The sequence below is a fragment of the Grammomys surdaster genome, unplaced genomic scaffold (assembly GCF_004785775.1).
Source record: "Grammomys surdaster isolate TR1022 unplaced genomic scaffold, NIH_TR_1.0 125979, whole genome shotgun sequence".
Classification (NCBI taxonomy): domain Eukaryota; kingdom Metazoa; phylum Chordata; class Mammalia; order Rodentia; family Muridae; genus Grammomys; species Grammomys surdaster.
The window spans coordinates 136,952-162,122 of NW_021620795.1; positions in this window are offsets into that span (position 1 = coordinate 136,952).

Below are 25,171 nucleotides of genomic sequence, written 5' to 3' on the forward strand. Positions count from 1 at the left end.
CTCTCTCTCTCTCTCTCTCTCTCTCTCTCTCTCTCTCTCTCTCTCTCTCTCTCTCTCTCTCTCTGTGTGTGTGTGTGTGTGTGTGTGTGTGTGTAATATTTAATGTCTCTATGACTCTTGTTCCCTTTCTGATACAAAGATAAAAGCAGTAGGTTACTGCTGCCCAGAGATGGCCTCAGTGCCAGAGCTTCCCACGTAGCTCATTCCACTTCCAGAGAGTGTATTCTTCCTTTCTTTGGGGCATGCTGTGGTCTAGGGTACACTGGCTGGAGGGGAAGAGTGATGCTCTTTGCAAGGTCTTTGATTTAACCTCCATCTTTTCATCCCTCATTCTGCCTTCCTCCTTCTTAAGAGTAACCCTGAGTTTTAACCTTTCCATGGTAAGGTTAAATGCAACACAACACAACACAACACAACAGGGTGTCTTTTTCACCTGTTAAACCCATTTACATTTGCTTCTGGACTGTCTCTTCTCCCATTGGCTTACCAATTTCTAGTCAGTGTCTGTATTCTAGAAACATGTCAAGTTCTCTTCTACTGATGTTTCAACATTGCTTTCTTTGTTGAATTGGGTTGTATATCTTTAAAATCCCTTCAATGTCCTTTTAGGGGGTCTTATAAGGCAAGTGAAAAAGACACGCCCCATTCACCCTAGGAACTACAAACTCACACTCAGTACTCTGCTCCCCTAATCTGGAAATGACTATAGAGACAACTGCATCCATATGAAACAGGGAAACAGCTTTAGAGTAGTCATGACAACTTCCTGGGGACCAGTGCAGTGAAGTAGGAGAGTATAATAGTTAAGAACTCAGACTCCAAGGTCAGACCACCTGAATTAGCATGCTGATACCATCACTGGCTACCCATGAGGCCTTTGGAAAATATTTAATGTCTCTATGACTCTTGTTCCCTTTCTGATACAATAAGGATAAAAAGAGAGACATATTCTTCTCTTGTCTCCTGCTGTTGCTTTTTCTGAGATTTAAATCTTTTTTAGAAATAGACCATCTTGTTTGTCTTGGCTCCAATTAAAATGGTGAACTCTCAGGAGGCAAAGATGATAGCTTAGTCATCTTTGCCATCTTTAACTAATGATATCACTTATACATTTAAGTGGGCAGTAGCAACTTGGAAGTGGGAGGATCTGCATAAGGTTTCTGGTCCACCAATTAACCACTGTGTGTCTTTGGGAATCTAAATTAATGTCTTTAGCTTAGCAGCTATTACCATCGTAACCAGAGTAACTGTGATTATCCACAGGTGACCCTCAGGATCAGACCTGCTGACCTTTCCTCATAGAAGGAGGTGGGAATCATTCTACTCTTACGCGAGATTCCAGCCACTCATTTCCTTCTGTGTTCCCATTTCAGTTGGATGTAGTTCTGGTCCCACTGCATGTGGTCTTGAGGGGTGTTAGGTTAGCTGGAAGGAGGCCTTTATCTCTGCAGCTATAGGGAAGTCATCATTCGTGTAGGGTGGGACTTTTCAATGCTGCAGCTGTTTTGGGTCACAAAAGCTTCTCTAATGTCCCCTTACCCACATTCTTGTAAGTAAGCCCATTAAACTTATTGGTTCACCTGGAATTGGATAGATCACAACTCCGTTCTGTTACTAGCATTTTGGAACTTGCTGTTGTAGTCCAGGCTGACCTTGGACTCACAGAGATTTACTGCCTCTATCTCCCAAGTGCTCGGGTTAAAGGTCCACCACACCCAACATCACTAGCACTCTTGACTGGAGTAAGTAGTCATGTGTTCATATCTGCCCAGGAAAAGTTAATACATCATTAGGCTGCTACTTTCTCAGTTTCGTTTTGAACCTTAAAGAAGGAAGAGACGCCAAATCCTGTACAGATCTAAGGAACTCCAAGAACAGTTTTCTGGGGAACAGGATGACAAGGAGATGGTTAAATGACTGTGTCATTTCAAGGATGAAGCTTTGGAAGGATGGATTATGAGAGGGGACTTGGAAGAGCTAGCCAGTGGACAGAGATAATTGCAGGATTGTATAGCCATGGGCACATGTGGGAGGTGACAAGGAAGGTGACTGCAGTGACAGGCATATTGAGTGCAGCTGACTACAGGATGTTGTCGGGTGACCAGGCTAGAGAGGATGGGCAAAGAGCAAATCTGGTGCTCAGTGTCAAGGTTAGGAAGTGTGAATTTAGAGACATAGTTTCTTTGCAGATACTCCACCAAGCAGGAGAGGGCACGGAGCTCCTGCATGAGCAAAAAGAAGGATGTATGCCTCTTGTACTGAGGAGTTGCTGGTCACCTAGGAAGATGTGCTGAGAGAATGCTCTGATCTGGAAGATCAGAGGAGTAAAGGTAGACTTGATGGGGGTGGGGGGAACTATGTCATTTGAATGTGTAGGCAAGGATTGTAACCTGTGGGATGAGATGCTCTGAGATGTATCAAGATATCAGGAGAGGGGCTGGAGAGATGGCTCAGCGGTTAAGAGCACTGACTGCTCTTCCAGAGGTCCTGAGTTCAAATCCCAGCAACCACATGGTGGCTCACAACCATCTATAGTGAGATTGGATGCCCTCTTCTGGTGTGTCCGAAGACAGCTACAGTGTACTCATAATAAAATAAATAAATAAATCTTTAAAAAAAAAAAAGATATCAGGAGAGTTCGATCCCTAGGAATCCAGGAGTTGGGACCTGCTGACACCAATATTAGGGGAGTATTCATGATATAAAGAAATTATTGTAAACTTTTAGATATAATTTTAAGAAATGGTATTGTGGGGTGGAGAGATGGCTCAGTGGTTAACAGCACCAAGTGCTCTTCCAGAGATCCTGAGTTCAATTCCCAGCAACCACATGGTGGCTCACAACCATCTGTAATGGGTTCTGGTGCTCTCTTCTGGTGTGTCTGAAGAGAGCAATGGTGTACTCATAGAAATAATAAATAACACTTAAAAAAGAAGAAATTGTGCTCTTTTACTTTGAAGGTTTTTATCTCAATGAGATCAGATTAAGAACAAGTTTTCGTGTCCTTACAGCTAAGATAAGTAAGAAAAGCTTTGCAATGAGCTAGTTTCAGGATTAATTTTGAGTTATCTCTCAAATGCAGCACAGACACAGTACTAAAAGGGAATTAAACGAGGAAATTCAAGCTAAGAAACAAGTTCTGGTCAAAAGCACAATGAACTGGGATTTGGGTCACAAGCCAAATGATATGAACTCAGGGGTCTGAAAAGCCCCCAGAGTGCACAAGTCACTCCCAGCTGTCCACTGTTACTCCTGAGAAGGCCGTCACCTGCTCAGGTGTCCTCAGTGTCTTGTCAGTGCATTGAGTTTACCAGCTAAAGCTTAAATAAGTGTCTGGAGAGATGGCTTAGGGCTAGGTTCCTGGTATTCACATCAAGTGGCTTACAACCACCTATAATTCCAGCTCCAGGGGTGGAGGGGGTCTTGTCTTCCCTCAGTGAACACTCCCTCTTCAGGGTTGGCTGAAGTTAACACCTCCTGTCTTCTTAGATGTAGGCAGAGTTGGAAGGAGCTCCATTCTTGTGATGTGGTAATAAAGAGTTAGAAGGTCTAGCCTCACAGAATGCTACCTCTGCCTTTGCAGTTCCTCTCAATCTGTAACTGTTAATCAGTACACAATCTCAAAACTGTGCTAAGTACCTAGCCTCCCAACACCGTGCATTAGCTGTCCTTGTTGGTATTTACTGATGGCAGAGAGGAGATTCAGAGAAACTGGATGACTTCCCCAAGGTCACATAGCTAGTAAGTATCTGGTCAGGGTTCAAATGCAGATCTTTCTGACCCTGAGTTCGTGTACTTGCCATTAAGTCAGGTAACAGGTGCTTGGATTATACAAAAAGTCACCGATAATCCTGTGCCATGCATACATAGCACGTTTAGGTTTTACACTCGTTGTTTGGTGAGGGGTGTGGTGAGTGTTGTTTCCAGCTATGTTCTCAGTGTGAATCGCTGGTGTTCCATCACATCCCTTCTGAAGGGTTCCTCTGAGAATCAGGGGATATGGGAGCTGAGCTGCTCCTGACATCCCCACATTCCCCTCTTAGTGTCCTAGAGAATAGGCTGTACACTGGTAGAATGTTCTGTGCGTTTCTGACTCTGGAGATAATTGTCATGCCATGTCTAATAATTTTTCATGACTCCTTATAATTGCTGTCATTTGTTGAGTACACCCTTGAGCTCCTCTTTCAAGGAGTTTGCTGAAAATTGAAGAGGAGAAGCAGAGTGGCTGCTGGATGGAAAAGTGAGGCTGAAGATTTAGCTCATTGGTGGAGTACTTGCTTAGCAGGCTAAAGGCTTTGGATTCAGTCCACAGCACCAAAGACAAAATAAAGAGTAAATGTCTGTATGCTGTAAGGTGTGCATGTTTACACACCATAGCCATGTTGATAATTTCAATGAGTTTTTTTTGCAGTCTTTCCTTCAAATACATAAATAAATACTCCAAAAATAGCATCATCCTTCATGCGCTGTTCTGTAATATGCTTTTAGCACTTAAATATATATTAGGGGCAATTTTCCAAGTCATTATGTACTTTTCTATAACATCATTAAAGAATGGATGCGGACCATTCCCGTAGGTGGGCATAGAGTATGTTTTAACCAATTCAAATTTTAGTCAGCATGTAAGTGCTTGCTTGCTGTCCTCTGATATAAAAACACTGTTATCCACTTTCCAGGGGCCGTGTTCTTACACATGGCTATGGTTGTGTCCTTCGGAAAGCTCCTTTGCAATGATTTCAGCCAAGGTATGGATGAGCACATTTGAGTGAAAGACAGAAGGAGTGGATTTAGGGAGCAGGCAATGACAGGACTCAGAGGTGTTGGTATGTGGCTGCTACATCTCTGGACGCAGAATTCAGGTACCAGAGAGAAGTTCTTGATGTGATCCATCTAATTGCCCTCTTTATTCAAGACTTGGAGATAAGCTGACTGAATGTGAAGGAGCTGTAAGGTTGAGAGAGCTATGTTGGGTGACAGCATCAAGATGTAAGGTGACCCTGACCTAGGAGAATGGACTAGAAGAACTGGACAAGTCAGAAAGCAAATATTGTATTGTCACAATGGTAATACTTCAAATAGTCATTAGATGATGCCTGTGGAGGCTAGGGAACACCTGGATGGACACCAAGCCTTTCAAAAAAGTCAAAGGAATCTCTGGGATTGAGTTGCCCTCCAGATTTACACAGATCCAACGACCTCAAGCTGTGCCCATTTGGACATAGGTAAATTGGTACTCAACCTAAACTAAAAAGGTAGGCAGATTGCATGATCTAGGTCATGTCTGTGTGGGAGATATATAAATGAAGCTGCATTTGTCCATCCACATTGAAGAAACAGGACATACAAACTCCATTCTTCTGTATTCTCACTGATAGTGTGTTCGGTCCCATCAAGCAAACAACAAATTCTGTAGGGAACACCAGCCGGCTGTCTTCCAATCCGATTAGAACTAATATGGAAATAGATGATTCTAACTGTCTGGGAATAGCATTAGCTATCCCACATGGGTACTTCAGTTCTCAAGACTGCTGTCTTCCCACACCAGTCATAGGCCCATGATTATTTTTCCTGGGCATCTGACTGAGTAGCTTTGAAGCAGGGTTCCTACATCCTCAGGTTCAACTGGCTGGAATGGTTTATAGAGCCCAGGAGTCTTAGCTACTTTTGTACCATAGTGACAAAAAAACATCATGACCAACGACACTTACAAAAGAAAGAATTGGGATTTATGGTTCTAGAGGGTTACACTCCGTGACCATCACAGTGGGAAGCATGGTAGCAGGCAGGTGCTGGAGCCACAGTTGAGAGCTTATGTCCTGATCCACATGCAGTAGGGAGGAAAGGAAAGGAGAGGGAGGGAGGAAGGAAGGGAGAGAGGGAGGAAGGAAGGAAGGAAGGGAGGGACAGAGAGACAGAGAGACAGAGAGAGGCAGAGAGAGAGAGAGGCAAAGAGACAGAGACAGTCACAGAGAGAGACAGAGATGCAGAGATAGATACAGAGATAGAGAGGGAGACAGACATATAGACTCACAAAAAGACGGAGAGACATAGGCAGAAAGAAAGACAGAGAGGCACAGCTAGAGACACACACACTTAGAGAGACAGAGACAGAGATAGAGACAAGGTATGGTATAGACTTTGGAAACTTCAAAGTTCACCCTTGTTGACATACCTGATCAACCAAAGACACATCTCCTAATCCTCCCTAAACAATTCTGCCAACTGGGAACTAAGTATGTAAACATATGGGCCCATAGGGGTCATTCTCATTCAAATCACACACTAAGGAAGCACTTACATACATTTCCTGGTTTATTATTAACAGAAAAACACTGAAGAAGGCCAGATGAAAAATGGTACCATGGTTTGAGTATGGTGGGTGCCTTCTGAAACTCAGGTTGAAACTAAAAACTTAATATGACTGTAGTATTCAGACATGAGCCTTTGGGAAGTTGGGATGTTTAATTTGGATCTGCAATCAACTACGAGATACTTCTCTGGGAAGGGTTTTGAGAACATTTCCAAGAAGATTTGACTAAAAAGGGAAGTGCCTCCCTTAGATTGACCAATTCCTTCTAGCTGCAGTAGCTCAGATGTAAAGAGTTCCAAGTGTACACCAAAGAAGTGCTTGCTTGCTAGCCTGCCTTCCACTCATGCTTGCTTGTCTGCCTTCTATTCATGCTGAGTATGCCCATAGCTACTGCTGCTGCTGGCATTTTTTGCTGGCATTAGATTCTAACATCTTTGGGGTCCAATGTAGGCTGAAGACCAGCAACTTTCTAAGAATCTTCCAGGCCCTTAGTGCTATACTGGAAGTCTTAGGTAACCAGCTTCATGAACAAAGTAGCTATTAGTTAGGATCTCAGCGTCTCCAGAGAACTGACAGCCATCATTGTACTACCCAGCCATCTAATAAGTTTCCTTTTATGATATGTATGCATTCTATCTGTTCTTTAACTTTAGAGAATACCAATACAAAGAAGCCTGGGATCAGGTTAAGTACAGATTGGATGAGTCCTCATGACTCACTCTGGAGACTTTACAAGAAGAAGGAAAGGAATTGCTGTGTACACTCCTTATCTCTTAATATGTCATCTCTCATATGTCCATCTTCTTGCTCTGATGTTATCCACCATGATATCGCACAGCTGTGGGAGCCAGGACCAGGTCTGGAAGGTGATATTAGGATTTTTAGTCATTGTGTGCTAAATAAATCATTTTCTGTTATAAAAGATCAACCTCAGATATTTTGTAGAGTATCAGAAAATCAACTAGAGCAGATGGGCAGGACCAGGTATGGGGTAAAGTGTATTGGTTCTATGCATTTGCTACCTCCCAGAAACCTATTGTGATCTGTCCTGTTGGGTTCTTATGGAGGCTTCATTACATAGGCATGTTTGACTGTATCACTGGCCATTGGTGATCAACTTAATCTTGAGTTGTGGAGTGTGGTAATTTGAATAAAAATGGTCCCCATAGATCCATAGGGAGTGGTACTATTAGGAGGTATGACTTTGTTGGAGGAAGTATGTCACTGTGGAGGCTAGCGTTGAGGTCTCAGAAGCTTCAGACCAGGCCCAGTGGCTCACAGTCACAGGAAGACCTGCTGCCTGTGGATCAAGATGTAGAGCTCAGTTCCTCCTCCAGCATCATGTCTACCTACACAAACCCATGCTTCCCACCATGACAATAATGGACTAAACCTCTGAACTTTAAGCCAGCCCCAATGAAATGTTTTTGTTCATAAAAGTTGCCATAGACATGGCATCTCTTCACAGCAATAGAACCCTAAGACATGAGGGTTGGGGAATAGGTTAGCAAGCCCCAAAGACTTTAAACATTCCAAAGATTTTAATAATTATATGCTAGAAAACAAGAGCAAACAACAAATACATATTTTAGCATATCACAGCATCATAATACATACATTATTTACATTTTTCTAGTGGCCAGCAATGTATTTTAGATAACACGTCCAAACTGTAATTTCAATACATATTCAATACAAACACATTATTTTTGAAGGGTATTATTTTCTTTCTATGTATGCTTTTAAAGTAAACATATAATAATTGTACAAGTTTATGTGATATAGTGTGTAATTTGATATATGTCCAATATGTAATCACTAAATCAGAGTAAATAGCATATCTATATCATGTAATACCATTTCATTCAACTGGAAAACTTTGAAATTCTCTCTCCTAGTTCTTTATAAATTATATAATAAATGGCCATAAACTTCAGTCACCCCATTGTGTTGTAAAACACCAGACTTAATTCCTTTCAAGAATATGTATTTTGGTGTCCATTACCTAGGCTCCCCCCTGTGAGTATTCCTCTTAGGTTTTGAAAACCAGTGTATGCTTTATACTTCCACATGTCTCAGTTCAGACATTCAATTTTCAGTGGTTCAAATGAAATTCAGTCTAGTGAAAAAAATACATTGATATGATAAGTTAGTGTTATCAACTTGACAGAAGCTACAACCGACTGAGAGTTGGGTCTCTAGGCATGCCTGTGGGGATGATCATGGTTGAGATGAGAAGACATGCTCCATGCTCACTGTGAGGAGCACTGTTCCCTGGCTAGGTTCCTACACTGTGTTAAGTGAAGACAGGAAGTTGAGCAGCAGTATGCTTGTTGCTCTCTGCTTCCTGATTGTGTCTGTGATGTTACCATCTATTTGAAGCTCTGGCTGCCTTGACTTCTTTCTTCAACATAGTGGGCTGTTCCCTTGAACTCTCCTCTCAAATCCCTCTCCTATAACCTCCACCACTTTCCTCCCTAACCATATCCCTGAAGAAAACTAGCTCTCCTATAGCAGCCATTAATTGTCTATAGCTTTTCAGCTAGGGTGTATATTGATAAGCCTGTCCCCCATCCCTGCTGGGTTTGGACTGGCTTGATCTTGTTAAGGTCTTGTACATACATACATACAGCACAGCTGCATGAGCTCTTGTGTCCAACGGCCCTGTGATGTCTGGTAGATACTGTTTCTCTGCAGGTATCTGCTACCTCTTTGCTTAGACTCTTCCTGCCATCAGCCTTGTTTAAGATTTACCCCAGTTTATTATCTATAAAATGGAACAAAACAATAAGCTGCTGTCTAGGATGCATCCAGAGATGATATAGGCAAGGAATATACTTATGACTGATGAGACAGTATCTCAGGGCTCCACCCTCTATATACACTTTGTAACATGGGAAGGACTCGGGGAAGGATGGTCATTACTAGTTTTCAGCAGGCTTGTGGTTTGAGGTAACAGGTGGCATTTTTCAGTCCACACAATCAAACCCAGCTTCTGAGATCCCTCATCCTACAGAAAGCTTGCTTTTTTATTTACAGCTTCAGATTGATCTGGATTGATCTGTTCTCAAACCTTTCCATCAAAAGAAATGAAAACAAAGAAGCAAGGAGAGAAGATTGGGCTTCCCACATCCTTCCTGCCTCTGTTTGGCCAGCTTCCCACTAGTGTGTCAAGATACAGCCAGAGCTGTGAGACCAGTAAGTTGGCCCAGAGAAGCCCTCTGCATTTCTCTGCAAAAGAGCCCATCGCAGGCTCACCCAGTCACATCTGTGCTTCTGTCAAGTAAACAAAGAATATGTACTGCTCTCAGGCAGGCACTAACATTAGCTGAGTAAGAGCTCTTTGGGGACCAAGGAAAGGAGATTCTCATTTGAAAATGAACCACTGTACGTGGATTTATAGCACTGCTTTTCCGACAGAGAGCGTGGAATATTTTTCTCTGGGAGATTAGGGTTTACTAGTGGATTCAAGTGTAACTTCAGTGAGTGGTTGGAGGTATTAGATGTGGCAGTATCACAGTATTGTTTTATTGGCAATTAGATTTCAAACTGGCACGAATGTATGAAAATAAGTCTCAATTATGGGCCTGTGAAGTTTCTCCACCATCTGTCAACAGTTTGCTCCTTATGCCACAACATGTGTACCTTTGGAGGGAAAATGATTTAATAGACCAAGAGAGGGGAGGGACAGCTCTCAGAATCACTTTGGAGTTTATACCAGGTGCCTGTACTTATGATTTCTGATGCAGAGAGAAATTTAGAGTCAAATGTGCATGCATGGATGTATATCTACACACATACGTAAACACACCTTTGAAAAATCTCCAACTGGCAGAGATGGAATACAACATTGGCATGCGGGAGCTCAACTTTTCCCACCTTATAGTTGTAGCAGATGAAGTTCGCTGGGGGTCAGGGATGTGTCTAAGTGGCAGAGTCACACAAAGGGATGCTAGAGCTTTAGCCAGTTGCTCCATGTTCTGCTGGTAAACGTGTGCCAACTGGTTCTCTGCAATACTTACAGCCCTAGTTTGAAGCTCTTGCCCATTTCCATGGTGTAAACACCCTATCTGTGGCTGAGCATTAGGTTTGGCAGAGCCAGCTCTGGGGTTCAGTGGTTAGGGACCTGAGGGTGCTGATGCACTTTGTGGTATGTCCACTCAGTGCCTGCTTCCCCTCTGCACATTGATTGTCTAGAGATTCCTATGACTCAGGATGACGGATGACTCTGATAATCCCAAGATGACTCCGAGAGTCAGGCTCAATCAAGACTTTGATAGGACTTAGAGGCTACAGATCTTTGGAGTACTTGGTGGTCACTGTGTTCCATAGGAGCGGTGCTGTCAGAGAATGGAGATAAACAGGGAGAAAACAAGGCCATTAGATGGGGGAGGAGCTCCTGGACCAACCCCTGCTTCCAGCTTCATTTTTGGACTTTTTATTTAACAGAATCAATAAAATGCCTTGTTTCTTTATCATCTCCTTTACTCCTAGCAGACAAGGTCCTAAGAAACAAGTTTGTCTCTGGGGCCTATACTAGGGTCGTTGGGACCTGCTGATTGGCCAGAGTGTTAGTGCCTCAAAGCCATAAACCCTGTCTAATATGGCCACTCTTAAAACTAGTTTGATGTTGGGGAAGTTGAAGATACTCAATAAATCTCTGTTAACTGTCTTGATATGGCTTTTTTTTTTTTAAATTGTGTTTCAGTAACAAATATCTTCCAGTCTCAGTGGCTGTTGCTGCTGCAGCTGCTGATTCATTCTTTGCTCATGACTGCTGCCATTGGCTGTAACTCTGCTCCCTAGGACTCAGCTCAGTACAATAACTCCTGCTTAGGGAATGGACTGTCCTAGCCCCTCAGATCATTAAGTCTCTCCATGATAGGGGAGAATCTGAGTCTTCGATGGACCAATGCCACTGTCATGAGGCTGCCATTTCACCTACAATGGACTCTTCATCATGGGTCTACCCAGGAGGTCACTGCAGGGTTTTTGATTGCATTATCTGTCATTGAGACATGAAATCCTCTGTGGGGACAGAGAAGGCCTCATTTTTGCCTATCACAATGGAAGGGGATACCTTGATGGCTGCTGAGGTTGGTCTACTTGTCTCACCCACTTAGGTAATTTGAATGAGAACAGGCCCATACATTTGAATGTTTGGTTCCCAGTTAGCGGAACTATTTGGGAAGGATTAGAAAGGTGTTGCTTTGATGGAGATGATGTGCCACTGGAGGTGGGCATTGAGGTTTTAAAAGCCCATGCCACGCCCCCATCTGCTGCTTTCAGATCAGGATGTAGAGCTATCAGCCTCTGTTCTAGCACCATGCCTCTCTGAATCCCAGTGTGATGATCATGGGCTAACCTAAAACTGTAAGCAAGCCCCCAATTAAGTGGTTTCTTTTATAAGAGTTGCGGTGGTTATGATGTGTCTTCATAGCAATAGAACAGTATCTAAAACATACACCATGGATGCTATTCTTCCACTGGAATGGTACTTTGCCAGAAAACTCCTTGACCTGTTTCAATCTAAGGTGGGAGAAAGACACTTCATATAATAGATGCTAGATCTCTTCCAAAATTACCCAAGAGTGCTTAGCCCAAGTATGAGCATCTGCCTGTGCAGAACACATCCTGCCACTGAAGGAAGCCCATCATGTTGGGACAATTCCAAGGGTTCAAGTGGTATTTAAGCGTATTTCCTCACACTGTCAGTGTGTATGTGGGGAGATGGGGCTGTGAGGAGTGTGGAGGAAGTGAGAGCAGAAGTTAAAGCATGATGGGAACTTCTCAACCTCAGCAGAGAGCATGCCTGTCCACAGGCCCCCTGAGTTTTCATTACCCACTTGTGGGCATGCACAAAAGCTACCCTTTGCCCACTTCTGAGGAGGTAGCATGAGATTCTATCCATTTGTGCTTACTTTGCTTCTATCAGTGTGCTGCTTTTTTGTTTTGTTTTTCAACTTGACACAAATATAGGCATATCTAGGAAGAGGAATTCTTAATTGAGAAAATGTCCTGTAGGCAAGTCTGTGAGATAAGAACTTGATTAATAATTGGTGTGGGAGGTCCAGTCCCCTGTGGTGGTTCTAGATGGTATAAGAAAGCAGATTGTGCAACCCATGGAGAACAAGCCAGTAAGCAGCATTCTTCCATGGCCTCTGCTTTAGTTCCTACCCTGACTTCCCTTAGCGATGAAGTGTGACCTCAGAGTTGTAAACTGAAATAAACTCTCTGCTCCTCAAGTTGCTTTGGCCGTGAAGATTTATCATAGCAACAGAAACCCTACTAAAATGAGTAATGCGGATGCTTTTGGTCCCAAGAAACAGCAACAGAAGGGAAAAGGTAAGTGTTCTTGGTCCAATGCAGTTAAGGGAGACCAGCTTTAAGTAGCACTTGATTCAGAGCTCATGCTGTTCTGGAGCTTGCTTTCTCCCTAATACTTCCTGGCTCTGCCTCAGTGTTGTTGATTTCATTCCCAGGACTTTCTTCCTACCTGTTCTCCTCTGCTTTTGTCCCAGGTCCTGCTTTGAGCACTTCAGTCACACTGCATGCTGCACATGCTGTCCTCCCCAACCCAATTTTTAGCATCGTTATGGCAGGCCTATGACCAATCACCTCTCTGATATTACACTGAGTCTCTGTCTCAGCCAACCCTTCTTGTGACAAGAATGGCAGCCTGGAGTCACATGGATGGTATGGGATGAAGTAGACCCCGAGGACAGAGGCAGATGACTTAGAGATTGATATGTTGATAGTGGAGAAGGCGTTGGAAGTGGGGGCAGAGGCAGCCACTGCAGGCTGACTATGTGGCTTCCTGCAAGTTTTCAGCTTTCTTGGCTTCTGCTTCCTCCTTGCCAAAATGGGGACTAGATACCTCTGATGGGCCGGAATGATGAGCATTCATGGCAGAAGTCCCCTCTAGACTGGGCAATTTGATCATGTAGAGGGTCCTTGTTGTTCACACACAAAAAAATAACAGAGGAAACTAAAAAATAGGCAGCAAGCTATCTCAAATTTCCCTGACTCTGAATGGTGGGGTTCCTGTATAGGGGATAGAGGCTAGAGGGAGATTGACCATGTGGGCCTCAGAGTATGTCTGAGTCACAGAGATTTCATTATGAAGTTCATGGACTAAGTGCATTTCAGGGGTGTACTGTGGCAGCAGGTCAGTCGTAGAGAGGATGGTTACATGTTCTGTTGCTGAGGGCCAGTTTCTGCGTGTGTTAGAAGACTCATCCAAGTTTTTCTTCAGAACAATTATATGTAGTTGGGACTATCACCTTTCCAAGTTAAGTAAGGATAACAAACAGACTGGTGGGCTTAAGTAATTTTTTTTCAGAATTCATATTATTTTTTTATTAATTTATTTACTCATTTTACATCCCATTTGCAGCCGCTCTCCAAGTTCCCCCACCTCACATGGCCACTTTCCCCATCTCCCCTTCCCCTTCTCCTCTGGGAAGGAGGAGGCCTGTCTGGGTATCAAATCATCCCACTCTGGTACATCAAATTACTGCATGATTAGGCACATTCTCTCCTACTGAGCCCAGACAAGGTAGCCCAGTTAGGGGAACAGGGTCCATAGGTAGGCAACAGATTTAGGGACAGCCCTTGCTCCAGTTGCTGGGGGACCTACATGAACACCAAGCTACACATCTGCTACATATGTGTGGGGTCCTAGGTCCAGCCCATATATGTTCTTTGGTTGGTGGTTTAGTCTCTGGGAACCCCCAAGGGTTCAAGCCAGTTGACTCTGTTAGCCTTCCTGTGGAGTTTCTATACCCTTCAGGTCTGTTAGTCCTTCCCTCAATTCTGCAAGACTCCCAGAGCTCCATTCAATGTTTGACTGTGGGTTTCTGTATCTGTTTCCATTGGCTGCTGGGTGGAGCCCCTCAGAGGACAGTTATGCTAGACTCCTGTCTGCAAACATAACAGAGTATCATTAATAGTGTCAGGGATTAGTGCTTGCTTTCCCGTGGAATGGGTCTCAAGTTAGGGCAGTCATTGGTTGGTCATTCCACCAGTCTCTGTTCCATCTTTGTCTCTGCACTTCTAGTAGGTGGACACATTTTGGGTTAGAGGTTTTGTGGGTGGGTTGGTGTTCTTATCCCTCTACTGGGAGTCCTGCCTCCCAGTTACAGGAGGTGGCCACTTCGGGCTTCTTGTCTCCCCACTACTAGGAGTCTCAGCTAGAGTCACCCTCATAGTCTCCCTGGAGCCTCCCACATCCTAGGTCTCTGGAACATCCTAGAGATGCCCCCTCTGCCAGCTGACAACTTCCATTAACTCTCCTGGCCCTCTCTCCCCCTGATCCTGATCCCCACGCTGTTCACTTCCCTAACTCCTCTACCACCCAGTTCCCTCCCTCCATCTGCCTCTGATGACTATTTTATTTCCACTTCTGAGTGAGATTCAAGCGTCCTTCCTTGGGCCCTCCTTGTTATTTAGCTTCTTTGGGTCTATGGATTGTAGTGTGGGTATCCTGTACTTTATGGCTAATATACACTTATAAGTGAGCACAATATCATGCCTATTTTAAAATTTAAAATAGATTTTTTTGATTTTGAATTTATGTGTTTGCATGTTTTGGCTGCATGCATATCAGTACATCACATGTATACAATGTCTGAGACTTCAGATGGCCTAAAACTGGAGTTACATGTAGTTGTGAGCCACATGTGGACTCTGAGAACCTCTGCCTGGTCCTCTGCACAAGCAGCAAGTGCGTTGAACTGCTAAGACCTCTCTCCTACTCTAGGCTTAAGCCGTTTTAAGTTCCATTAGGTTATGGATCTTGGAATGGGAACGGATTGCTAGGCAGTTGTACAACTTAAGAAATCTGCAATCCTTCCAAACTTTTACACCAATTAGGTGAGTCAGAAACTCTGGAGCAAGATTCTGGGGTTAGTGTTAATGAAGGGTACCAGAGAAATTCCAGGGTGTGGTCAGAGACTGGGACCATCTGGGTCAGAGACATCTATAGAATAGGCAGCAGAGTGTGAAGGTGATAGAGACCAGGCAGGGGAGACATGAGCTTGTGTAGGTTGGTTGAGACACGAGCAAGATAATAGTCATTCTTCTAAGTCTGTGAGTTCTGCATGCATGGATGGAGTCATCCTTGGATTGAATAGAATTTAAAAAAAAAAAAAAGAAATTGCACCTGTACCAACCACGTGCTCACTTTCGTTTGTGTCATGACCCCTTATATGATGCAGCATGACTATTGTCCACACACTGCTGCATTGTATGATGTATCAGTCATCAGAGGTGATATGGAGTCTCCAGGAGGACATGGTGTGATGTAGGTTATAAGCAGACAGTGTACCGCTTTACCTAAGGTACTGTGAATCTCAGAGTCATGGGAGAAGAGATGGAACCTGGCCCGTGTATATCAATGGGCAACTAGGTATTAACATATATGATTAGGGATTTCAGTGTTCCCGTGTAGGCACTTTGATGTATGAATGGGTATGCATGCATGTGAGAAGGTGTGTATGTCTGTGTATGTGTCTGTACACCTGTAGCATTACATGCATGCATGAATATAGATGACTTTATTTGTGTAGTTATGGGCATACGTATGTGTATGTTCACATGGTATTATAGTCATGAGTATGTGTGAGTGGATGTGTGTGCATATGTGGTTTTACATGCCAAGGCAGCATTTCCTTGGGGGGCTATGTGTGTGTATTGGTATATAAGGTGTGAATGTTTACGTGTAGATACTTGTGTATGTGTTCTGCTATATTCCTAGGTTCTTGTGTTGGCATCAGCATCTGTGTTTGGGGCTGCGTGTGTGTGAGTGTCTGTGCAGGGGAGGGCCTGGGCTGTGGAGTTAGGGGTCTTCTCTTTGCTCCCAACAGATGGCCCAGCAAATGAGTCTCCCTCTGCCACCTGCCTGATGCACTCCCTAGGGCTCTGCTTCCTCCCTCCAGTCCTGCTGGCAGCCCTAAGCTGTTGCCTCCCTCCCTCGCTTCCCCCTGACATCTGCCCTCCTTGGCTGGTGTGTGGAAAAAGATGGTCTTAGGAAGAGCTGACATGCAGGGCAGGTCTGGCCTGCACTCATTTTGGCAAGGCCAGAGAGTAGGTGGGGCCTCTAAAGTTTTGTTCTGTCTTGTGCATGTGTGCATGTGCACCTGTGTGTGCTCACGTGTGTGTCTCCGTGTGTCTGGGACCACAGCAGGGAGGTGTAGCATGCTGCCATCTCCTGTGCCTGGGCTCTGTTGTCAGGGCTCTGTCGTCAGGGTGGCAGGCAGCCCAGGATAGCAAGCCTGTGCTTTGCAGACAAAAATGCCAGATGGTGAGGATAGGGGGTGTTCCTGGCCTGGCTGCCAAGGGCGAGGAGGCTTCTGTGCTCTGGAGAGCAGGCCTGTGAGGCTCATGTGGGCTGCTGTGGCTTCTTGTTTTGTTTCTGCGTGGGAAGATGTCATGTATTTTGCATATCTCAGGATGCATTTCCCTTTGGATTTCCATCAGCTTGCTAAACAATATGGCTCTCAAGTTCTGACTATTTTGAAGTAAGAGGAGTGCAGTTTCCTGCAAGGGAGAGACAAAATCCTTATTCTATTCAGAAAATATTTATTTATCAATTAGATCTAGCAGCATCACCAAGGTTGTTAGCTGTGGAGGCTCGGCTTCTGCATTGTCTGCAAGCCCCAGGGTGGACAGAGGTGGATCTGTTCCTTCTAGCAAACCAAAGCATCTAAACTGTGCTTTCTACTCTAAGCTAGATCCTTTCTGCGCAATCACTACACACCGTGGTGAGGCCAGGCTTGCTCAGGTGCACAGCAGGCAGGCATCAGACTGAGCCTACTTGGCCCACTCCTACCAGCACTGTGTAGTGTTGGAGAAAGCCCAGTGCTTTGTTCCCACCTGAATAACCCTTAAGCAGCATTCCTGCTGGCAGGAAACTGTGAGAGGGCCTATTCCATATGAGAAGCTGAGGGATGTGAGGCCCTCTGATGCCTGCTTGGGAGCACAGCTGGAACACTGGGTGAAAGGAAGCACAGTCTGCAAGGGAAACCGCTGGCTGCTCACAGAAGCAGCCAACTCCCTGACTCTGGCATCCACATCCTGTACCTGCTTCGAGGCCCTAGAGAGCCTTGATGGTTTCATGTTGAATAAGGTCCAACTCCCTCATCCCATGGTCCAAGCTGGGATTTATCCTCTATTCTGTCACCTTTCTAATATGCCCCAGGCTCTAAATAATATTTGCCTTTGTTTAAAGCTCAGAAACACTGGGGCAGAAGCGATGGCTCAGAGGGTAAGATGGTAGCTGCACAGGCGTGAGGGCCTCAGTTTTGATCTAAGCAGTCTCATAAAAGCTGGGTGTGGCCATGCACACCTCTAATTCTGGTGCTGAGGGCACATGGAAGCAGGAGGAACTCTGGAGCTCACTGCCCAGACAGCTTAACTGAAAAGGTTGATGTGCTCTAGGCTCAGTAAGAGACCCTGTCTCAAGAGACTATGGTAGAGAGTGGTAGAATACAGGACACCTAGCATCCCCTTCTGGTCTTACACATGAGCTCATGGACACATGTCCATCCATGCATGTTCACACACATGTATACAACACATACATACATATGCCGAATAAACCGAGTCCCCCAAACCTAAAAAATATGTATTTTTCTTTCCTTTCCTTGCTTTTCCTCCTTCATTCCCCTTCTCCTTTCCTTATTCTTTCTCTCTCTCTCTCTCTCTCTCTCTCTTTCTTTCTTTCTTTCTTTCTTTCTTTCTTTCTGTCTTCCTCTCTCTCTTTCTTTCTTTCTTTCTTTCTTTCTTTCTTTCTTTCTTTCTTTCTGTCTTTCTCTCTCTCTCTCTCTCTCTCTCTCTCTCTCTCTCTCTCTTTCTCTCTCTTTCTTTCTTTCTGTTTGAGACAGGGTATCTCTATGTAGCAATGACTGTACTTGACTCACTATGTAGGCTAGCCTTAAATTTACAGAGATCTTCCTGCCTCTGACTCCAGATTCTGGGATTAAAGGCATTACTTCTTAATATTTATATATCATATTACTATATGTTAATGTTAATTAATATTACTACAATAGCTTGACAAGCTATTATAGCAGCAGATAAAACAGAGAGAAAGTTCAGTGCCACTCAGGATGTGCCCTGTGTGCAGAAAGCCTGTCCTGTACCTTGCATCTCTTCATGCCCAAGTTCCTTCTCACCTGGTTTGCCTAAACATGCCCTCTGTCCTCTCCTCACACTCCTCTCATGGGCTATGGACACAAAAGCCTCGTGTGATTTTTGTCCGAAATGCCAGCTTTGTCTCCTTGAGGTCTGAGGAGATGGTTGGAGATTGTGTGCCCATCCTGGCATGGAATGCTGATCTTGGCACGTGGGGGGCATCCCGTTGGCTCGAGTACTAGCTTCCCTTGCACAGATGTGAGTCACAGCTTGAAAACAAACTGATCCACTTGTATTGTTATTGTTTTCACAGGGTGAGTGTTTGTGGTTTGTCTGTGCCTGTATGAATTGGGTGATAATGACCTGTCCACTGGGTGTAGTCTTTGCATGTAAAAAGAGCGGAGCCCAAATCCTCCAGGAAATAAGAGATACTGAGTCGGAAGTATTTGGCTCTCATTTTCTCTTACTAGAACAGCAGATAAGACAGTGATTCTGAACTGGGCATGGGCTGGGTGCTGAGGTTAAAAAGATGTCAGAAATCAGATGCCTCCTTCCGCAAGCTCCGTCGAAGGAGATGTGGAAATAGACATCACATCGAGAGAACATTGCTGATGCTTCAGTAGTGACAAGAGTCAATTTACTAATTAGATCCCTGAGCGGAGAGACCTTCCTACCAGAAAACTCCTAGTCATCCTTTAGGGTCGAACTCAGAAGCCACTAACTTCTGGGCTGGGGAGTAGCTTTAAATAAAGTGAACTTACAAAAGCATGGAGATTATAGCCTCTTGTGTCTGAGTTATGGGGCATGGTGTGATGATGTGAGTCTGTGTGTTTAGGGTGTGGGAGCATGTGCGTGTGTATGTGCATGGACATGCAAAGGAGGGGATAATGGAGAAGAGGCATAAAGGCAGATGAACTTGTGTCATCTGAACACTGACGTCATCAAGAACCTTTAAGCCTGTCCTCTCATGAAGTGATGGAAGCCACTGCTTTACACAGATCTACAGTTTGGGAAAGACTCCATTAGTGTCTGCAAGGAAGACTGTGCTGAGCAGTGCTCAAAGGGAGCTATGCTAGCTGGGGGAGTCTACAGAGCTTGGTCACTATTTGGATGTATGACCTGGGGGTGGATGTGTTCAGGTACGTTGATACGTTGGCTGCTACTGGCTTACATTTTCTCATGTAACAATATGTTTGAGGACGGACCTAGGAAATTACTCAATTATTCAAGTATTTGCTATGGAAGCATGACCTCAGTTTTATCCCTAGAATCCACATTTTAATAAAAGGCAGCAGTGGTGACACATGCTTGTAATCCTAGCTGGGGAGGTTGAGACAGGCAGGTTCATGGTGAACACTAGCCAGTCAACCTAGCTGAACTTGTAAAGCCAGTGAGAGGTCCTGTCTCAAAAACAAACAAACAAACAAACAAACACCAATCAACCAACCAAAACCCAATATGGACTTGGTGAGAGAGATGGCTCAATCGGTCAAGTGCTTGTTGTATAAACACGAGGAATTGCATTCAACCTCCAAGACTGTGTGAAAAGCTGGGCAGGACAGTGGATGCCTGAATCCCTTCTTGAGGAAGTGGAGGCAGGAGAATTTCTGGGATATGGTGACTGGCCAGCCTAGCCAAATTGTGTTCCGGGTTCAGCAAGAGTCCTCATCTTAAAAAAATAAGGATTGGAGAAAACATCTGATATGGACCTCTAGCTTCCACATGAACACATATGTGAACATATGCACATGCATATATCACATGCATCCAGAGTAGGAAGTTTCTGAGGAACAGCATCCACCACCATTGACCTGGGCCTTCATATGCACACATGAACACACACGTTTATACCTACACTTACATGTACAATCACATCCACACCCCTCTCTTCCAAAGCCCCAAGTAGGGGTGAGATTAGTGGTTGTAGGGAGTGTGTTCAGCTCCTGCATACTGGGAAAGTTGTCATCTCCGAGGTTCTTCCTGCCTTCTCATCACTGTCATCTGATGACTGCTGGAGCTCCTGATATCCATTCCAAGTCCCATAGAGGAAGAAGAGAAATGAAGTGCTGATTCTATCAGTTTCTTGTATTTGTTTGAATCATTGTGGGGGGGTAGATTCTCATCGGAGGACCTCTCCTAGCTGCAAGAGAAGCAGGCACTATGAGGGTTAAGATTGTCTTGATTGATCAATGTCATTACAGCCCACTTCCTCAGGCTGGGTACATTGCCATGCCACAGCAAATCAGGGTTCTGTCTGATACCTGGGAAGTGGAGGATGGTTCTGACAGTGCAGGACTAGACACAGAGAAGGCTCTGATGGTCCAGGCCATGGCCTCAATGAGGAGGTTCAGGTCAGGAGACGGAATCTAGGGATTCCTGAATGGCAGCAAATACTCTGTGATTGACACCCTGCCCCCACCCGCCACCACCTTTCTTATGTTGAAAGCAAAAGTGAAAAATGATTTTCAAAATTTCTTAAGTGGTTTTAGTTATCTCTGCTCTGATTTTTAAAGAGGATGTTCAGTTGAATAGAGTCTTAATTTCCTCTTGCTGTGATAAAGCAACATGATTGGTTTACTGCTCTAAAGGTGGTAAGGCCTGTGAGAATGAAGCCTAAAAATTAGGCAGACTAAAGTTTCATGCAGTAGCCAAATTTCTTTCATCTTTTTAAAAATTTAACCCTGTACTTTTTATTTTAAATTTAAATACCATCATGTTAAATGTGTTTCAGAGAAATAGCCAACTTTATTCAGAGCATCCAACAATTTATACTCTGAGAGATAAGAAGAGTCACATGGGTAAAATGCCTAATCACAAGGGCAAGCTGCACATGGCAGGCAAGCCACAGATGGAAAACCCATGTTTTTCCATAGATGCATGTAAATAGATAACAATAGCCAGTTGTAATGAATCATTTGAAGTAGACACTCCCTGGGAGGGACACAAAAGCATAATCCAAGAACGAGTCTGTGTGTTTGAAGAAACAGGTCACAAGACTCTTGTCTTATGTTCTTGGAGTTTTTTTTCACAAGCACTCAGAATTACCCTTGCATGACAACTATGCTTGAACCATATTCTGACAGATGACCAAAGTAACTTATAAAAGAAAATACTTAATTTGAGGGTCACAAATGGGGAACATGGCAGCAGATAAGCATGGAGCTGGAGAACCAGCTAAGAGCTCACATCCTGATATGAGTGTTGAAGGCAGAAAAAGAGCTGATTGGGAGTAGCATGAGCTTTTGAAACATTGGTGACACACCTCTCCCAACAAGGCTACACCTCCTAATTCTTAAATAGTTCCACCAACTGGGAACCAGATTCAATATATGGGGGCCATTCTCATCCAAACCATCACAAATGGTGACTAAGGATCCTTTATGTATTTCTTTTGTTCACAGATATGAGAATGAGGCGGTTGTAGATGTCAACTTTCCCCCCCCCCTCACTTTTCCTCTACATCCACCCTCCTACCTCCAAACAGACAACAGACAGAAAGACAGACACCTACACACAGACAAACAGACAGACAGACAGACAGACAGACACACACACACACATACACAGAGTATATTTTCATATCCAGCTACCATACACACACATACTTCCCACCACTCACTCATGGCATGTTCTCAAGGCATTTGTATATCTAGGTATCTTCACTGGGGGAGTGTAAAGAAGTGATTTATATTATAAAAATGTAGTAAGTTTTGATTAGATTCCTTCCTTCCTTCTCTACTTCTCTTCCTCCTTCCTTCTCTCATACCTTCCCTACTTCCCTTCCTCCTTTCTTGGGAGGAGGGTCACTTGTATGTTTTTAGATATGTGCAGGTTGAGTTTGGGAGGATCCTAAAGATATTCTATTGGCCTATTTTGCCCTCACACAGCCACTTCCAGGAGTTATCACACTGAGCTGAGGTGTGAGCCTCTGGCAGCCTGTCACATCCAGTTGTTGCTCTTTACTTAAGGTTTAGTCCAGACTTGGGAGTATCACACTCCTCTGTGGAGAGCAAAAGGCCAGATGTGTCCAAGCATTTACCTACCTGTTTGGGCCTGAAAGCCCAGCTGGAGAGGCCTCTGGATTGAGATGTTTCAGGCATCTTGGCCTCTCCTTTGGGAGCACAGAATAGAGACTGAGAGCTGACGTCTTAGAGTCTCAGAGGCAGAATGGAAGCCTATAGTCACTAGGTTTGGTAGTCCCAGGGGAAGAGGAGGAGCCAGCATGGTTGGATGGTGGTGATAGTGGTGGTGTGGTGGCAAAAAGCAACCTTAGTCCTGAAGTGGGCTGGCAATAGTATGGGAACCCCTCGGTAGAATTACTAAGCATTAGTGTACTATCATACACCACACACACCGGAGGCAGCCCTCTAGGGCCTCAATGCTAGACCAGTCTTCTGGGATCTAGGAATTGTGGGCTTGAGTCTGGTTCCTTTCTTAAAGTCTGGGCGATTTTAACAGCAGGCCCCTCTTTTTTGCATCTTGCCCCTGTTTCATCTTTGTGAAGTACAGAGAAGGGGCTGTCAAGGACGCTGAGGATTTCACAAGTTCCCCTCAAGATTAGGATGCTCCACTCTCTATTGAGCATCGATGAGGAACACAACCTGGCCTAGGCATTGTGGCCTGAGATCTGAAGAAATGCCCACTTAACAGAGCAGTGATACCCGCTCCTAAGATCAAAGGTAAGAAGCGATCTACAGGAAGGTGTCCAGAGGTCAGCACGCCTCCTGTGTCACTTGAGGATACCAGCAATAGAGGAGGGAGGGCTTCTTTGAAGTTGGGTGTGGGAAGGGTTGCAGGAGATTTCCTGGAAGAAGGTGCCTAATGGGAAGTGTTAGACTTTAAAAGTGAGGAAGACAGAAAGAATTTTCACTTAGAATAGAAAAAGTATTTTTCTAGGGAACCAAAGAGAACTTGATTCTGCAATGTAGAAAGAAAAATGACTGGCCATGCAAGGCCTTGGAGATGCACTAAGTCCTGCATCTCCCAGCCTGAGGTGTAACCATAAAGCCTTTCTGGGAAGGAGCTACGTAAGCACAAGACTTTGGATGTGCCTTGCTCTGAATTTCCTTTGCACGACTTAAAAAATAAAGGTAACTACCTAGGTAGGTTGGTCCTTGGTGAATAACTGGGATGTGTTGAGTCAATGCATATAAATATTTAGTACAATGCCTGGCATGTGGCAATTAGGGCTCAGTAAACATTGGTGCCTATCATGTTGTTAATGCTGATGGCGGTATTACAGAGAACTTATGGTCCCCAGGCGCTGAGTATTACATTCTAATAGTAATTAACACATTCTAATAATAGTTCTGCAAGGAAAGAATCATAGTAACTCTACTCTATAGAAATCTGAGGCTCAGAGAGGTCAGACAACTTGCTCAGGTTGTGGGTAGTAGAGGTATAATTTGACCCCTGGCATCTGTCTTGCCCACTCTGCTCTCTTGGAATTAGTATTGAGTTTCAAGAAGAGAGCTGAGGGTTTCATTGGGTACTAGAAGGAGAGGAGTGAGTAGAGGAAGCATTGTGGGGGTGGGTGGGTATTTTCCTCTTTCAGCTAAGATTAGGGCTCCACCGAAGATGCCAAGCTGGGAAACAGACCATGTATCTGCCTCGGCAGGAATTTCCTGTCTGGGTGTGAGGTCAGGCTGTGAGATCTCTAGATCAGTCAAGTCCCATAGATGGGATTGTGGAGGTGGGAAAGAGGGTTCTGGAGATGAGCTGAAGTCATTTGGCTAGCTTTGGGAGGTGCTAAGCAAAATGACCCTTTGGTTATTACAAGGTCATGGCTTTAGATGCCTAGAATTTTCCAGCCTCTGGGGATCCTCTAATACCAATACTCCACAGATACTTCAGTGACGCTCAAGTCCTGGGAGTTCTCCAAAGCCTTGGAAACGGAAGCTCTGTTCCCATATAGCAGTTGCTCTTAGAACCACTCATGGTCTCTTAGGCCTGACCATAGGTAACTCACTGGCTACCATAGATTATTTATGCCAAGATCCACTCCAAGTGCTTGGAAACAAAGCAGGATGGTTATTAGCACACCATACAAGAATCTTAGCACAGTACCTGTGGGTATGGTGTCTACAGAGCACAAGTCTCTTCCTCTGAGGTTAGGATACATCAGTGAATGTCATCTGTGAGATATATCCCAGTATCACCAGTTCCTGAAGTGGGGGATTAAGCTCCAGTTGCCTGCTGAGACAGCTTGATTGGCAGCTCTCTCTGCCCTGTCTTTCATCTCCATCTCCTGATGCTCTCGTGGGGACCTTCCTTTGGCTCCACTAACCCTTGCATCAGCTTGTTTCAGAGAGATCAAGATCTCTGCTCTAGAGGAGTCCTACAATGGCACCAAAGTTGAAGGCTTTGACAGATCTAGTAATGGCAGACTTGGTTAGCTTGGCCCATTGTTGCTTATTTCTTAAGCCTGGGAGGCTTAAACCCCAGCCTTTCATATTGCATAACTTCTAGAGGTTAGAAGGCCAAGTGAGCTCAGGATGCCAGCCTGTTGGGTTGGTTCTGGCAAGGTTCCTTTTCTTGGTTTGTAGATGGCCAGCTCCTGGCTGTGACCTCACAGGAAGGGAGTAGAGAGAGTGGAAGCAATGACTTTCCCGTTTCTCCTTAACAGGGTGCTAATCCCACAGAGAAGGCTTCACATTCATGATCTAGTCATTTCCCATAGACCCCACCTCCAAACGCCATTGCACTGGGATCCAAGCTTCGCCATAT